The sequence below is a fragment of the Mytilus trossulus genome, chromosome 14 (assembly GCF_036588685.1).
Source record: "Mytilus trossulus isolate FHL-02 chromosome 14, PNRI_Mtr1.1.1.hap1, whole genome shotgun sequence".
In the NCBI taxonomy this organism is placed as follows: Eukaryota; Metazoa; Mollusca; class Bivalvia; order Mytilida; family Mytilidae; genus Mytilus; species Mytilus trossulus.
Window position 1 is genome coordinate 59,040,649 of NC_086386.1, and position 18,490 is coordinate 59,059,138.

Consider the following 18,490-nt stretch of genomic DNA (forward strand, 5'->3'; position numbering starts at 1 on the left):
CTTACACTCATATATGTATACCACATCTAACAACCCCGTCACATTCTGTATGTGCCTGTCCGGAGTCTGGAACTTGTGGTTCAGAGGTTGACGTTAGCTGCTGTGTTACGTATTTAGTTTTTGTTAATTATTGTGTACACAAGTTGTTTTTGGTTAAAATTACATGTGTCATTCCGGGGCCTTTTATAGCTGCGGTATGATTTTTGCGCATTGTTGAAGGCCGTACGGTGACCAATAGTTGCTTATTTCTCTGTTATTTTGGTCTCTTGTGGCGAGTTATCTCATTGGCAACATGATCTTTTTTATAAATTTCTTGATTCAGGTAGGACTATTTTGAATAAAAAATACCTATTAGTCATATAGTGTGGGTGCCATTTAAATAACCTTTGTTCGGTACCACCGATGGTTGTTGGTAGGTCCTATAGAGCATTAACAGCACTTTAGTCAGTTCATACATTTTGAAATTAATAAGAAACTGATATTGCAAATGCTCAGGCCAATACGACTTTTTTTACCTGTTTAGCTATATATATATATATATATACTTTCATAAGTACCTCTAAAGCATAACATTCTCGGCTGTGGAAGTTTTGCCTTTGATCTATAGACAGATGTAAATACAACAAAATTATTTTTGCGTAACACATTTTAAAGTGCAATGTTATTTCTCCTAGCTCTGTTTGGCTACCGTAGCTGGTGTTCTACTATTCTCGAGGGTTTTACCAACCACGTTGAATAAATAACATTATAATGTAGTGGTTTTACTGTCTGCATATTGTTTGCTGCAATTTTAAAATAGGTTTTTGCTTATATAGCAAAGAACAACATTGTGTTGAAGTTCATAGCAAATATTCTTTTGTATTTTCTTTGATAAAAAATGTTTTATTATAGATTTCACTTTTTCTACATATACAATGATATAAACATAGTTCACGTAATAAGCACATGGTTTATCAATATGATAATTGCCATGCAGAAAATATGATACCCTAATGAAAAGTAATTGTTTAGAGAAAAAAAATCGAAAATTGCAATTTAAAAACAGTTCAACGTTTCAAACATTTAGGATGAAGATTTAAATCCATAAGTTTTAGTTAAAGTCATATGAAACCTCAAATTAAAAAATAAATGAAGCATATGTTGGTTTTTTTTATTACAAAATGGATAGTTTTCATTATCAAAATTATGTACATACATGTATACTTTTTTCAAAGGACAATTCTTTAAATTTAAAAGAAGTTTTAATGTTTTATTTACTGTTTTTTAATGCTTGCTTCCAGGAAGCAATTCGCCGACATATTTTCGGTATGCAAAGTGACCTTGGCGTGACCCTGTCATAAAAATCCGGTGATCGTAATACGCCAGGATCTGTCACTGGAAACTATTATCTGATTGTACATGTTAAACATGTGCTTCTTTGTTGGTTGTTTACTAATATGTGACAGTCGGTAAAATTCGGCTTCAAAACACAACAAGTAATGATCTGCCATACTTTTACGTCATAACAGACAGAGAGAAAACAAATGACGATTATACGATATGTTTGCTTGCACAGAAGACTAAGTTTATGATATTTATTCTGCAATTAGCCAACTATTGTACAAATAACACTCAGGTATACAAATAAAGTCTCCTGTTATCCCGCTTCCAAGTTGAGCAAGCGGTAACATGAATGTTTCTGTTTCCAAACCAGTTCATTTTGGTGTCCTAGTCGCGGTCCGCGTTTCAACTATGTCGATTTCTTAAAGAAATATAAAACCATGACTTAGGCTTTGATAATTAAATTTTCAAGTATTAAGAGTAATTTTAGGTTAAATAAAATGTATGTACATTGTCGGAAAATATAAAATTTATTTGTACTCGCTACGAGACAGGAGAAAAACTCGGTAGAGCCTTGCTTTTCGTCCTGTTTCTAAAGTTCATACAAATAAGTTTTTTATTTTCCGACAACATACATGTATTGTATATAGACATGCATTGTTTGAAGAATTTGATAATATTATTTTGCACCAGCAATTCGTTTCGTATAAATTTAAAGTTAACTATTTTGTGATATTGGGATTATTCTCTAAATTTACTTGATATCTTAAAACTTTGCAAAAATCAATTTAAGTTCTAATAAGTCATAAAATAGTAAGATGATAAAGTAAAGAACTGTATTATTTTAAAAGGTTACTGAGACTGTACTTGTGATAAAGTTTACTTATACTGTACTTGTGATCAAGATCAGATGACTGCGAGAAACATTTAGACCTTCATATAGAATTTTATAAATCGGAAACCGAAAGTGAGAAGATTCTGGCAACAAAAGAAGGCGTGTTATACACCATCGTGTAGAAAATTCAATTTATATTTACGACATAACAAGTTTGAGTGGGGTTGACAAGCGATAAATCGGTATATAATGGAAATTCACTTAGGTCCCCTCAATTCTTTATAAAAAAGATTCTTGACAACTCTACTTTTTGATCTTTAAATTCATAAGTTAAAAAATATTATTTCAGCTGACTATGTGGTATGACAGTCGCAAAAAATGTCATTGTATTGACCATGATGTGTGTACAAAACAAACAGACATAATAGGGAAAACAGTCCAAATTAGGAATACAGCTATAATCCTGATTACAACAAAACACACAAATATGAAACACATACATGTAAAGGAACACAGAAAGGTGCTTTGTTTTTGCTGCAATTGGTATTTCATTTGCACCACAAGTCGTATTTTACTGGAACCCAAATAAAAATTTTCAATTGCCAAAAAAAAAAAACGACTGCTTTTTATTTGCGCCAAAAATGCAGTTGTCAAGTAACTAGTATGATAAAACAAAAGATTTTCAATAATAAATCTAAAGCACAGTTTTGATTGCATTAATAAAAAAAAACATATTCTCATTGCTCATTGTGAAAGGCCGTATGGTGACCTATAGTTGTTAATGTCTGTGTCATTTTGGTCTTTTGTGGATAGTTGTCTCATTGCCAATCAGACCACATCTTCTTTTTTATACATTCCTCCGAAATCAGTCACCGTAGTCGCACTGAAAGCACTAAACACTGATACTTTCTGTATAACGTAAAAACAATGTTATGTTTTAAATTAACAAGTTCATGAACCTAAAAGAAAGAAAATTAACGGGAGTAAAGCAACAAATTGTTCAGAAACAAGACTTGTTAAGAACGGCTCAGATTTACTCATTTACACTGAATCTGTATGTACGTGTGGTCATACAAACAATTACAGACTTATTTCCTCTATATCAAAATATGGAGATGTGGTATGATTGCCAATCAGACAACTCTCCAACATGGTTCAAATAGAGCGAAGTGAATACGAGCTTACTAATTCAGGAGAATACTTTGAAAATTATATGTAATTCACATGTATATGTACCTGTAAAATGAGGTAAACATTTATTTTGTTTATTTTAGAGCGTACATGAAATATAATATTGTTGTCCAAATTATAGATTAGTTTATGTAAACATTGGCGAAAATGCAACGAGCACATTTAGACAAAGAACATAAGCAAAAATGAAAGACAAAAATTCAACCATTTACCGTAGTACACATTGACGCGATGTATAAGTACAGAACCACGTCATATATAACAAGGAAGATAGACAAAGCACATTGCCAAAAATGGAGGACAAGAATACAATAAGTACCTTAGCACAATAACGAGATGTATAAGTACAGAGACACGTCAAATGAATATCACAAACAAACAGACTATAAACAGTAAAAAAATATTCATATAGACAAATAAAAAAATTATAACACGTTTTTCAGATGATAAACAATGTCAGTACCCAGAATATTTACTTCAGGACCATCGTGTATCATTTGTGTAGTTGATCAGGAATACTCTAGACAGGTTTGCAAGAAAGGATTTTTCGTAAACTTTAATACGTATTTATCCGTATTTAGGTTTCGGTATTTCTAGAGATATTTGAGGTACACATAACTAGCATACGTTTTGTTTGAAAAGTTGTAAGGTGAAATTTTTTTACGATTTACAAAAAATGTAGTTGATTACTTCACTTTTCTTTCATAGTGTAAATGTAAATATGCCACCTCTGTTTTTCAAGGCTTTGCTTGGTCATTCATTAAACGTACTGGACAGTCTCATAAATAGTGAAATTCATATTATTTGAAATAGAATAGATTCAGATTCAGATTCATATTCAATAGTTTATTAAAGTCTCACCACATACAACATATAGGTGTACACTGACGGTACCAGTAATATTGCATATCACCAAGGAGAAAGTTCAAAGATCTTCAGATTTAATTTTTTTTATTACACCAATTTCAATCAGATTTTCATTTTCACAATCCGAACTAACTAACAAAACATCATTGCGGACATGGTGGTACTGGATTACTTACCCAATCCTTTTGTTGAAGGAACGGAATGTTCAAAACTTATGTTAAAAAAAGGGCATAAATTTGCATTCCATCTAGAAATACTATAGAATAGAGAAGTCATAGTGATTTTTTTTTATTAATAAAAATGGATTCAAGAGTTAAATTTGATTGACAGCTGATATATTTGTCTCTAAAGCCTCGGTCACACCTTACCGAATAGCATGAACGGACGCCTAACGGATGAAAATAAAAGTTGTCCGTTGACAAAATTGTTATCCGTTAGGAGTCCGTTGATGTACTGACCGAATAAAACGGACGTGTAACGGATGTATAACGGACACACAACGGATATGCAACGTACGAGAAACGGAAACGTACCGGACAGAACGGATGTCGAACGTACATCCAACGGACGAGTACCGCATAAAACGGACACCTAACGGAAGCGTACCGGATAAAACGGATGAACAAGATATACGGAAAAATCAAAGGCGACAATAATAATACATGTAAATCGCATAAATATTCAAAATGTTTCTGTGTAACTGGTTTTGGTTTAGTCTTCAAAATTCCAACAAAGGGCAGTGTCTGGCCTGCATAAGAGCTGTTTGATTGTGAAGACGTGCCTATGTATGAATAATACGAATTCATGAACCTTAAGAAATCTGACATACATATACCAATAATTGGCATTTCTGACGAAAAATTTTCAATTTGCATTCATCCGTTTCAGATCCGTTCATCATCCGTTTTATCCGTTATACGTCCGGTATGAGTCCGTTTCTCATCCGTTCAACATCCGTTTTATCCTTTAAACGTCCGGTAGAAGTCCGTTGGTGAATTAATCTTCCAAACCTCTAACGGATGTATAACGGACACATAACGGATACAAAACGGAAACGAAACGGACGAGTACCGTACAAAACGGACGCCTAACGGCCGTTCAACGAACATTTAATCATTTGGACGTCCGTTTAAAGTTTTGAACATGCTCAAAGTTTTGCACCGGACAGAACCGACGTCGACGGATAAAACGTACACTGAACGGACATGCAACGGATATGGACGGACGTCTAACGGATAAGAACGGACGTCTAACGGACATTAACGGATTGAAAAGAAAGTTATCCGTTAGGCGTCCGTTCGTGCTATCCGGTAAGGTGTGACCGAGGCTTAAGCATCGAATGCTGCAAACAATTATTTGTTATCAACTGTCATAGAACATCATAATGACACAGACTTTACAGACACATGTTATCGTAACTGCTCTATAGCGTCGAAATGTTTGAACGCCCTAGCTACTAGCATACTTCAAACGGCTGAAATCTACAGTTTCAGAGTACAAAATTGGCGGCAAATTTTTAAGCTCTGTACATAACAATACAATGAACATGAACTGTGCATCCGCAAAAATAAACATATAAGAATATGAAATACCATTCAGCTTTGAACTAAACCATGTATAGAAATACCAACTATTGTAAAAGTAACTTCACGTGCCCGTGAGGTAATTTGAAATTTTAAACATTCTACTACGATAACGGCAAAAATCAGGATACAAGAAAAGTTGTTTGCACTACAACAGAATGAACTTGTAATGCGATGGCATTTAATTTTATAAAAAGCATATAACGCTTATGGATGTAATGGTTATAGAACTGATACTCAGAAAAATCCCGAGTCGGATTATTTGACTGCAATTTCAATAGTGTTGAAGCAGATCTCGCGCGAAACACTATAATAATAGTAAATATTTATATGCGTGTATCGAAAAGAACACCTTATCCTCTACTTTTGTTTTCCCCATTGTCCATGGACACTTACCTCTTGTATAACTCTGACGAGGATAGTGCTCTTGCATTTACGCTGAAAGCAACAATTTCCGAAGAAATTATTACTCGTTTCAGCCGTATCTATGAAGCATGGAATTGCTTCCTTGATAAAAAAAAAATCACTTATAGTCAAGGAACAAAATCGCTAGTTGATCCAGTACTACTTTCTGGATGTTCATTTACAAAATCCCAAACCTGCGATAGCTTAGAATATATAATTACATAAGGATATGTGAAAATTGGGTATTTAATGTTTCCACTAGATTTTACACGACCCTATAGTCACATGGACCTTTGTTCTTTTTTGGGAATTTGGGATTTGGGATTTGTTGGTCGTTTTTATTGTTCAACATTTCACAGCAGTAAAATACTGTTACTTTAATTATTTTTCCCTTATTTTATTGATTTTTTATTTGAATTGTGTCATAGATTTAATTTATTCGTACAATGTTTGTTCACTTTTGTTAAAACGTCGTTTGCCGGTATGGGCTTTGCTCATTGTTGAAGGCCGTACGGTTACCTATAGTTGTTAATGTCTGTGTTTTATTAGGCCACCCTTAAAAATTTTTTTGTTTGGCATTGCCGACCCACACTATCAGCACGTGGGTAGGCAGGTAGGGATTTTTTTTTTTTTTTTTACATTTAAAAGCTTTATTCATGTAAATCATGAAGTCTCTAATGCTCTAGATCAATGGTGTCTAAAGCATTGCAGCATTGTTGTGTGTACATGCTGGTGGTTTCTTTAAAAGGAGTCAACCGTCAATGTCACATTCTACATCATTTGGATATATAATTTCATGTAAGACAGTCAGTTTTATTGGCAGAGTTAACCAAAGTACCTAGAAAAAAAAAAGAACTGAGGCAGTATTTTGTTGGTGTACTAAACCGTAGTACTTAAGAGAAAACGCCAACCCGCGGGAGGAAACTGACTAACCTTATCACATATGACATGAAAATCAAACCTTAATTTTGCAACTGCCCAACTAGGGCTCAAACCAACACCTAGAGGCTAGTAATCATACATGTAAGGTGTGACGAACTACCATACAAACACGCCTACTAACCCTGATAAGTTTTGAGGATAAAGGATCTGTACCAAATTGGGATAGCAAAATATTAAAAATTTGGAAGGTTGGCACAAATAGACATGGTGTTTATACTAATATTATCCAAGTGAAAGTTTTTCAGGGCTAGGTTTAAAACGTATGATAAATTCAAAATGGAAATATGCAGCAGGACAGACAATTTTTGCAGAATAATTTATGGGTTGTAATGCTTGTTTGATTAACAGAAATCTGGACATGCATTACATGAATACAGATAAATAAATGAGCCCTTAGAATTGTGCAAAAGGAGGGGATGTTATTCATCACTAGTACACTAGATACATTTATAAATATGTTTCTGTCAGTATCTTTTATGTTTTAAGAATTATCTTATTCATGTTAAGAAGAAAGGCAAAAAAAGGGGGAAGTACTTCAATTGACACAAGATGCTAGTCTTTGAAATATGTATGTGTTGTACCAGGCTAGCATCTACTGGCACAAAACTACTATAAACCTGTAAATCTAGGACCATTTTGGTCTTTTAGCTTTGGTGCTTTCAGTCATAATTATCTTGAATGCAATTATGACTGCATCCTTGTAGTTCTGACTATAGTAGATACTTTGTTCTCTGGTTTAAGGGAAAATTTTTCAATGATAAATTTCAAATATTTAATAAATTCAACAAATGTAAGAGCCACGCATTTTTGTTTTGTGATGTCCCGGTGAAAAGCTTCTATCTCCTGAAGCGACAAAGTCAAGCAGACATCAATTGTTTCTGCTTTACAAATGAAAAGATAAAATTTGAGTCCTCTACAATATCTCTCAGAACATTTGATTTTTGATAAAATCCATCTCCCTTAACCAATGCATTGCAGCATAGGTAGATGCTTTCCCCTGCTGGCCTCTTTGACATTACTTTTGGCAGACTTTTTCTATTCCATGTCATTTAAATGTTTGCTCCCAATACAGTGTAAGGCAAGCGCTTTTATGATCGTGATTTGAAACAAGTAAAGACAGGAACAAACTCGGCGGATACGATCAAACTCCAGCACAATTTCGTTTTTTTTTTAAATAAAAAAAAATAAATTCTGAAACGCAAATAAAATTATTTGGGCGGCAAGTTTTTCAGTGTGTCGGGCGGCAATGCCAAACAAATGAAATTTTATTTTAGGCCATTTTGATTTTTTGTGGATAGTTGTCTCATTGGCAATCATACCACATCTTCTTTTTTATATTTGATTGAGTTACAGTTATATGAAATGAGTGTCTGGTAAAAACACTGTTTATCCAATTCTTGAATGCATGTATATATCATAAACTTAGTCTTCTGTGCACATTTTGATTAGTTATTTACGCATCCGTATCGTATTATCGTCCAACAAAAATTTTCGGTCCGTTTGGATGTGAAATTATAGCAGCTGATTAATTGTCTTGTTATGAAGCCGTCGATTACTACCTTTATTATATTTTTTTCAGATAAAGATGAAGGTTTGTTTCCATTAAAACGTTTAATTGTTTGCACCTGTCATAAGTCTGTAATCGGATATTTTCAGTTTTGTCGTTTGTTGATGTGGTTCATAAGTGTTTTTCTTTTGTTTTTCCGATTAAATGTTTTTTATACTAGTAATATTTTGGATCTTTAATAGCTTGCTGATCGGTGTGAGCCAAGGCTCTTTGGTTAAGACCGTACTTTCACCTTATGGCTTGGATGGAGAGTTGTCTGATTAGGACCCTTACCAAACTTTATTATATCCAGAAACCGGTGATGATATTCCGTATGCAAATATTACAGTCATGATAACGTTCGATAACTCTGCATCTTACTGGTTCAATAAGGATTATGTAAAATTTACTGGTTACCTAATGCATGATTTAAAGAAAATTGAAAAATATATATATTTCACGTTGGTGTATATCCATTCGATGTCTTCTTTTATAAATATAAAATAATATCGCAATGAATTTCATTGATAATCGGACAACACTAACCTGCATAGGTATTGTCTAAACGTACATCTACATAGGTAGTGTCAAAACTTACATCGTGAGTAGGTGCCATGTTTGTTTTCTTTGATCACGTTCATGTTATAACATTATTAATATCTCCTTAATCTAGCTATGTCCAAGGCTATTATTATAGTTACAATAACGTGTCATATTTAATTGCCATATAAACAGGGAAATTAAATTGAATTATGTGCATGGACAAAATAAGTGTCGAATATTATTTGGTCGCCTTTTTTCAAAATTTTCTAAAATAAACAACAGCATGTTTAAGCTTAATCAAAAGGAACCAATCTTCGATTATGTGCTGCTTTAAGGTAAGACAATGACTGAAAACGCGAGCATCCAACAGTTATTTGATTTTCATTGTCACAATCTTACAAATTATATTTTTACCATGTCGTCCCACGCTGTCAATGTGGTCACCATCTTGAAAAATAATACCAGATTTTTTGAAAACAGCTTATTTTCAAATCAATTTGGAAGCGACATAATAGAAAATTAAACTATTCCCTAACCGATATTTCAAATATTTATGAATATAATAATAAGCACATATTCCCACAATTATTCCATCTGTTTTGTTTAAATTGCAATTTAAGGTTAAACACGACAGAAAATCTAATATTTATCGTAGTTGTATGATTTAACAGTGTGAACTATCGAGGCAACCAAGACAAATTTTCAAAAGCATTTGGAAGGGAGAAGATCAAAATTTAAACTTTTCCAAAAGGCATATTTATATTTCTAAATATATGAAGAATTACTATATATTCCCATCCCTTTTTGTATCATGAACTTAAAGTAATGTATTTCATCGTTTCCAGAAAGCCCCTATGCATTTCTATACATTTTACTTGGGCTTGATACGAGTGATGTGTGACGTCACCAAAGTCAAGTGATGACTGCTATAGTTAGATATGAGATATGTTGAATAGCTAAATAGGGATAGACACTTCAAAATAGATATTATATAATAATATATCGATGGCATATTAGATCGACATCATACAACAAATTGTCCCGGGAATGGTTACAATGTAAGATGCATGAAAGGTCTGCCAGCCTATTAACCGTTTGATATATATTTTCTATATCCAATTGATCAATTAAACAATATGACGTTAAATACTACGTAGCTTTCAATATGTTGTTTTATTATCATTGCTAGGGGTATATTGTCAATGCGCCCCTTTATTCAACAAAAGTTCTCTCGAGTCAGTAAAACCTCCAGCAATGGCTGCGTTTAAAGGAGTCTTTTTGTCGTTGTCACAGTCATTAACATTAGCACCACTGTTTATTAATAACTTTACTATTTCAGTATTTCCATTTTCACATGCTACTAGCAATGGAGTGGTTCTGTTAAAATCCGGTGTAGAAATGTCAGCTTCTATTTGAATAAGAAATTTAGCAATATCGAAATGACCCTCCTTGCATGCGGCACACAAGGCAGAACCTCCCCATTTATTACATTCGGATATGCTGGCATGGTGTTTATATAGCAATTGAACTATGCTTATGAACCCTCTCCTACAAGCTGCATAAATGGGCTGCGTCTTTTAATATCCGTTATATTAATATTGGCTCCACTATCAATAAAAAAACTAGCAATTTCTGTACGGCCTTTCTCAGCGGCAATAAATAATGGCGTCATACCTTCCTCGAGGTAATGATTTATATCAACATTGTTCTGAACTAATAAATTAAACAATTTTAGCATGTCTTTTGGGTGACGCTACACATAAGGGCGACCGTTTACTCCAATCACACTGTGAAATATCAACTTGATTCTGTAGAAGGAATTGAACTACTGCATGGTGTCCCCCCGGAGTACCATGCATGCAATAAACAAAGCGGATCGACCTTCATTGTCAGTTTTATAAATGCATTTACTGAAATTCAATTCGATGAAAATAAGTATTTCAAAACATCAGATCTGCCATTCATAGATGCCAAAAATACTGAGGTTTGTCCTAGATTATTGCATTTTGAAAAATATTGTACTGCCCGTAATAACGTTTGAACAGTCCGTAAGTGACCTTCAGATGAGGCTAACAGTAATCATTATGGTGAATCTCCATATGCGTTGCATAGATTCATATCAGCGGACTTCTGTATTAGGGCCTTGACTATTTTATGGTATCCTTCTTTGGACGCTACAAATAATGGAGACTGTCCACTTTGATCGCACAACGAATGATTTGCATTATTTCTCAGCAAGACATCAACTACATTGTCGTTTCCAAAGAAACACGCAACAAATAACGCAGTTCTCCAGAATTTGTCAATTTCATTTATATTGCATTGAGAGTCCAATAACATTTGAATGATGTCAGCGTATCCTTCCCATGCAAATTCTTTTAAAGGTTTTCGCATTTTGTGTGAGGAAAAATGGTTTTGTTTTTCAAATCAAGAATATCTTCATAATCATCCATTCTTTTAAACGAAACATTTTTCGTTACAGTTTCACTGTTAGAATTGAAACGTTTTAAAAGTTCAACAACTTTCTGTTTTTTGTTTTGACAATACAAACAAAATTTGTCTCGGTATGATTCACTCCGAAGTTGACTGTTATGAAATGCACTGTATATATAACCCCTTGTGCTAAATCTGCCATTAATCTGTCGAAATATTTTTTTTTCGGTATTCTCGTCATCTATTATAATAACGGAATCTTGATTGCTGTCTGGAATGCTCGATTTAAAACAAAATTTTTCAGCAATATATGAGCTACAAATGAACTCAATAAAATTATGTAGTAATGCCTGGCCACATACCAAAAACTGCGGTACGGTACACCTTAGAGTGAATAAATGATAATTATTCTCTGTTTTGGCCAGGTACATACCTTCAAGGTTCTTTAATTGTTCTCTTATTTTGATTTTAACTGGTTCTTGTTGGGATCCTAAATTGAACTCTATGCAAAAATTTTCAAAAATCTTTTTTTCGGTGTCAAACTCGTAACCCTCAGTAAGTAAGTCTTATTTGAAGTTGTTATTTAATATCGCGCATAAGGTTATGATACAGAATTGAAGATGATTGGTCTCTTTCAAGGCTAACAGATCATGCTTAATAAAATCACTAAGGTTACTAATTAATCTGATAATCTGATCGGTTGAGCTATTTTACATAGCAGCGGAAAATACGCTACGTCCGAATTAAGTTTCTTTGTAAGTTTTGATTGGGATTCCGGCGAAATGTAATTCCTAATCATTTCCAGCTTTTCCTGGTCGTTTAAAGGCCAATTAGAAAGGTCACAAACAAAGTTTTTAATATGATTAAGGCGTTGAAACATAATCTCATTATACAAGTCTACGCCAGTAGCAAACAGAAACTTAACGTCGCCAAATGGTTTCCTCTCATTTTGAGAGTGTGATGCAGCATTCCATAATATCAAAACTTCATCTATTTGAGCACACCACTCATCCACAGACTGCGCGTTAATTATGTCTTTTCCACATACAGCTTATATTTAACACTAAAATAGTAACTACTTGATTGGTTAAAATCAAGAAATTAAAATAAGAAGATTTTATATTCTAATGCAATTATTTTGTATCAATGGTTCTGATTTTATGACAGTTAGCGTAAAATTCTCTATCTCCTTGTCTGTAACTAGGACAGTCGACATTTTGAATTGCTGAATGTATTGGCATGTAATTTCTACAATAATAAGCCAAAAATATCACATGCTGCACCTTAAAATCTTCTTTTTATCAAATTTTAATACATTCTGAAGCGGCATAGTAGCCAGAAAACGCCCGGTGTTTATGTTTGACGCCAAAAGTATACATATGACGGCACCTAGTGTAGGGACCAAAGAAGCTAACATCTTTTCGCGGAATTTTCTTCAATGAAGATTTTACATAGAAATAATGATTGAAATTTAAGTGTGAATTTGTTTTGCATTAGAATAGAGATAACTGTACTTGAAGCCTTGCGGATGTTCATCGGTAGTTTTACAGTCGCAAATACCCGTTTACGCGACGCCAGGTAAACTAAATTTGCGACATTAAAACTACCGATGGACGTCATTAACGCTTCAAATACAACGCAGTTTTCTCTTTATTATATTTATAAGACAACTATTAAGACGCAAATAGTTTATCGATGTGTATGTTTGAAATTCACACAGTAAGTCAAAGTAACCATATTAAGTACCCCAGTCACATTCTGTTGGAAAAAAAATATTTGATTGATACCTGTATAGGTTGTTGAAATGGTCCGTAGTTTTAATTTTGCAGCCGTCTCATATGTTTGTCCTGTGACTTGTTGTAAATAGTTCAGACGTGCATGTTGTCACCTGATCATCTGAATGTTAACTGTGTGATCAATAGTTTCATTACAAAAGAGTTTTCAATGAACAATGCTACTACACTTTTAAAACGGTTTCATAAGCATGGAATCGTTATTCATAGAAAACCAATGCTTTAGAAGAGGTACAGATTGGTGCGGTCCTAACCTTGACAAAAGTTAACTTAGAGTTAACTTGTTGACTGCTTTCTAAGTTAACTTGAGAATTTTTAAGCAGTCAAGCAAGTTAACTTCGTCGTTGGTGGACCAGACCTACGGTCTGCTTTTTTAGGACTGCTGCAGACCTATCGACAAGTCTGCTTCAGACCAGACCTGTGGACAAGTCTGCTTTTGACCAGTCCTGAGAACAGGTCTGCCCCAGACCAGACCTGTGGACAAGTCTGCTTTTGACCAGTCCTGAGGACAGGTCTGCTCAGACCAGACCTGTGGACAGGTCTGCTCCTGACCAGACCCAAGGACAGGTCTGCTTCTGACCAGACCTGTGGACAAGTCTGCTATTGACCAGACCTGAGGACAGGTCTGCTTATGACAGATTATCGTTATAAGAGTTTTCATATCAGACTTGAGCTTTCATTAAAATATGTAAACAACATTCGCATTGTTTTTCCACAGATATCATTTATTATTTACTCGCTAGACTCTACTAGATATTATACAAATGCTCTCTTTTATTTGATATACATGTATTCTTATATAAATAAAAAATGGCTATACGATCACACAGAGTTTTTTTTTTATTAGAAGGCGGATAGAAAGGTTATCCAACGCATCGGAACAATATTCTTATATCACGGGATATCGGCAACATTGTCTACGTTAATTCGTTCCCCGTTGTTTACCTGTCCCTTCCTAAATTTTACTTAATGCATACATTTATACTTGCATGGATATTTCATTGATATTAAACTTGTTTGCATTGGATTAACTACTCTATTTCCCGAAGAATATTCTAACAGAAATTGTACAGTGTCCGTAAGCATACGGTGTGGTAAAACTATCAACAATCTCGTCAAATTCGTCAGATTTATCGAGAGATTTGTCATTGCCGATAATTATATGGGACGTCCTAAAATTATACTCAATGCGCACTTTAATGAAATAGTTGCCACTTGACGTTTAACTATAAACAAAATCAATCAACCGACATAATAGATTCCAAGAAGAGAATCTCGTATACTTTTTTTTATATTAAATCATTGTAAATAGTACAAATGAATTCAGACATGTCAGTGTTGGTACTTTGATGATGTGGCATAATAATTCTAAATGAATGTGAACAAAAGTTTATTGTTATTAAATTGCAATATTGCTGTCCATTGTCATAATTGTATTATACATTGAATCCTGACCTTAAAAATAAGGCTGATTTACTATGCTGGTATATAGATTTACAATTTAAAGTTCACTTATGGTCAGTTTTGGCAATGCGGTCAAATGATTTTGTTGTACAAGTCAGCTGGAGGTATCAAAACTACTGAAATGTTGTTACGTATCAATATTTTGAATAAAATGAGGACATGCTGGTATCCTAAATTAATGCGAACAAAAATATTTTGTTATTATATTGCAATATTGCTGTCCATTATCATGTTTGTATTATACATTAAATCCTGACATAAAAAAAATGACTGATTTACTATGCGGGTATATAGATTTACAAATTAAAGTACACATATGGTTAGTTTTGGTGGATGCGGTCAAATAATTTTGTTGTACAAGTAAGCTGTCCAGAGGTATCAAAACTACTGAAATTTTGTTACGTATCAAGATTTTGAATAAAATGAGGACATGCTGGTATCCTATATTCATGCAAACAAAAATTTGTTGTTAATATATTGCAATATTGCTGTCCATTGTCATGATTGAATTATACATTGAATCCTGACATAAAAAATATGGCTGATTTACTATGCGGGTATATAGATTTACAAATTAAAGTGCATATATGGTCAGTTTTGGTAATGTGGTCAAATAATTTTGTTGTACAAGTCAGCTGGAGGTATGATCAGGTATCAAAACTACTGAAATTTTGTTACGTATCAATATTTTGAATAAAATGAGGACATGCTGGTATCCTAAATTTATGCGAACAAAAATTCATTGTTAATATATTGCAATATTGCTATAAATTGTCATGATTGTAATATACATTGAATCCTGACATTAAAAATAAGGCTGATTTACTCTGCCGGTATATAGATTTACAAATTAAAGTGCACATATGGTCAGTTTTGGTGTAACGGTCAAACAATTTTGTTGTACAAGTCAGCTGGAGGTATCAAAACTACTGAAATTTTGTTACGTATCAATATTTTAAATAAAATGAGGACATGCTGGTATCCTAAATTTATGTGAACAAAAATTTTTTGTTATTATATTGCAATATTGCTGTCCATTGTCATGATTGTATTATACATTGATTCTGGCATAAAAAATATGGCTGATTAACTATGCGGGTATATAGATTTACAAATTAAAGTGCACATATGGTCAGTTTTGGTGTAACGGTCAAACAATTTTGTTGTACAAGTCAGCTGGAGGTATCAAAACTACTGAAATTTTGTTACGTATCAATATTTTAAATAAAATGAGGATATGCTGGTATCCTAAATTTATATAAACAAAAATTTGTTGTTATTATATTGCAATATTGCTGTCCATTGTCATGATTGTATTATACATTGATTCTGGCATAACAAATATGGCTGATTAACTATGCGGGTATATAGATTTACAAATTAAAGTGCACATATGGTCAGTTATGGTGTAACGGTCAAATAATTTTGTTGTACTAGTCAACTGGAGGTATCAAAACTACTGAAATTTTGTTACGTATCAATATTTTTAATAAAATGAGGACATGCTGGTATCCTAAATTTATGTGAACAAAAATTTGTTGTTATTATATTGCAATATTGCTGTCCATTGTAATAGTTGTATTATACATTGAATCCTGACATAAAAAATATGGCTGATTTACTATGCGGGTGTATAGAGTTACAAATTAAAGTGCATATATGGTCAGTTTTGGTGGATGACGTCAAATAATTTGGTTGTACAAGTCAACTGGAGGCATCAAAACTACTAAAATTTTGTTACGTATCCTTTTTTTTAAGTAAAAAGAGGACATGCTGGCATCCTTAATTTAGGCGAACAAAAATTTGTTGATATTATATTGCAATATTGCTGTCCATTGTAATAGTTGTATTATACATTGAATCCTGACATAAAAAATATGGCTGATTTACTCTGCGGGTGTATAGATTTACAAATTAAATTGTATATATGGTCAGTTTTGGTGGATGCGGTCAAATAATTTTGTTGTACAAGTCAACTGGAGGCATCAAAACTACTGAAATTTTGTTACGTATCAGTATTTTGAGTAAAAAGAGGACATGCTGGCACCCTTAATTTAGGCGAACAAAAATTTGTAGTCATTATTTAAATGAACTAAACTATTGCTGATTGTGGCTGCATAGTTCAAGGATGTATAACTAACAAGGACGTATATACACCTAACATCAAATATACTTCTTTTCAAAAATATACATAATATGATTGAATTTGATCTCGGAATATATATATATTCAGTATTCAGTGCCTGTTATCATTGTAACTGAGATCGTTTTTATAATAGATAGATTTTCAGATCACAGATAAATTTGTGTTACGTTGTGTGCGTAGTATTTTCAGATATTTGTATTTAATCCTGTTCATAAAACGGAAGTATTAAATTTTCAAATTACTTTATTTTCGATGTTTATACTACGAAACAAAGAAAATATATATTTTTTTAAATCAACGAAGAGCGGTCCTGGTTACAAGTTAACTTAGTGTTGAGCAGACCAGTCAAAAGTTAACTTGGGAACAGGTCTGGTTTTGATCGGATTTGTCCAAGCAGAAGTTAACTTTGTGGCAGGACCGGTTTCCAAGTTAACGTATGTTAACTTTATGACAGGACTGGTTCCGAAGTTAACTTATGTTAACTTATGACAGGACTGGTTCGAAGTTAACTTATATCAATAGCTGACCTGTTTCCAAGTTAACTTTTTGGCAGACATAAAAACAGTCCTAGGACCAAGTCCGCTTTTTAAGTTAACTAGATTTTGGTCCTAGGACTGGTCAGAGCAGTCCTATATTCGGTCACAGGTTAACTTTGACCAGTCTAAATGACTGGTTATCAAGTTAACTTGCTGTACAGGTTAGGAGTGCACCCATCTGTATGAGGAAGAAAACTGAAATTTATGCAAAATATTGTTTGGTCTCCATCACAAAAAATGTCATATTTCAAATTTGTGTGGGTTTGCGTGACTAATTATTCATAAATAGCGATATATTCAACTTGTCGACACATCCAGTCTTTTGAAGATCATTGTATTTTTCTTATTGTTTTATTGTCGCACTGATCTGTATTATTGGTGAATTTTGAATATTCGAAAATAGTAATAACTACAATGTACTGTTACCTTCACTACTAGCATGGTGCCACTGTCTTTATTTCTACCGATTATGACATTTTGACTGAGTTGGGTTTTTAAAATGGTTATTGATGCAGTCTCATTTATCATTTTAGTTCTATTGTATCTCTCATATATTGTTTTTGACTTGATTTGTCTATTTTATTATTGTTATTTGATTTGAGATTTGATCATCTATGACGTAATATCGCATGAATTCATATACATTACATTTATTTTCGTGACTTTACCTCCAAAACCGAAAACGAGTCTGGTCATGTTTATTTTTTGTTGTTTGCGTAGGTAACTAGTTATCAGCTCGTGAAATACAACTCACTAATGAACACTTGGTTCATATCTGTACTGCAATCTATAAATTAATATATCGGGTCGTATGATAACTTCATCATTCATTTACAGAAATTACATAGCATATGCCTACTATAAATTTCTAACTGGGTGTATAATT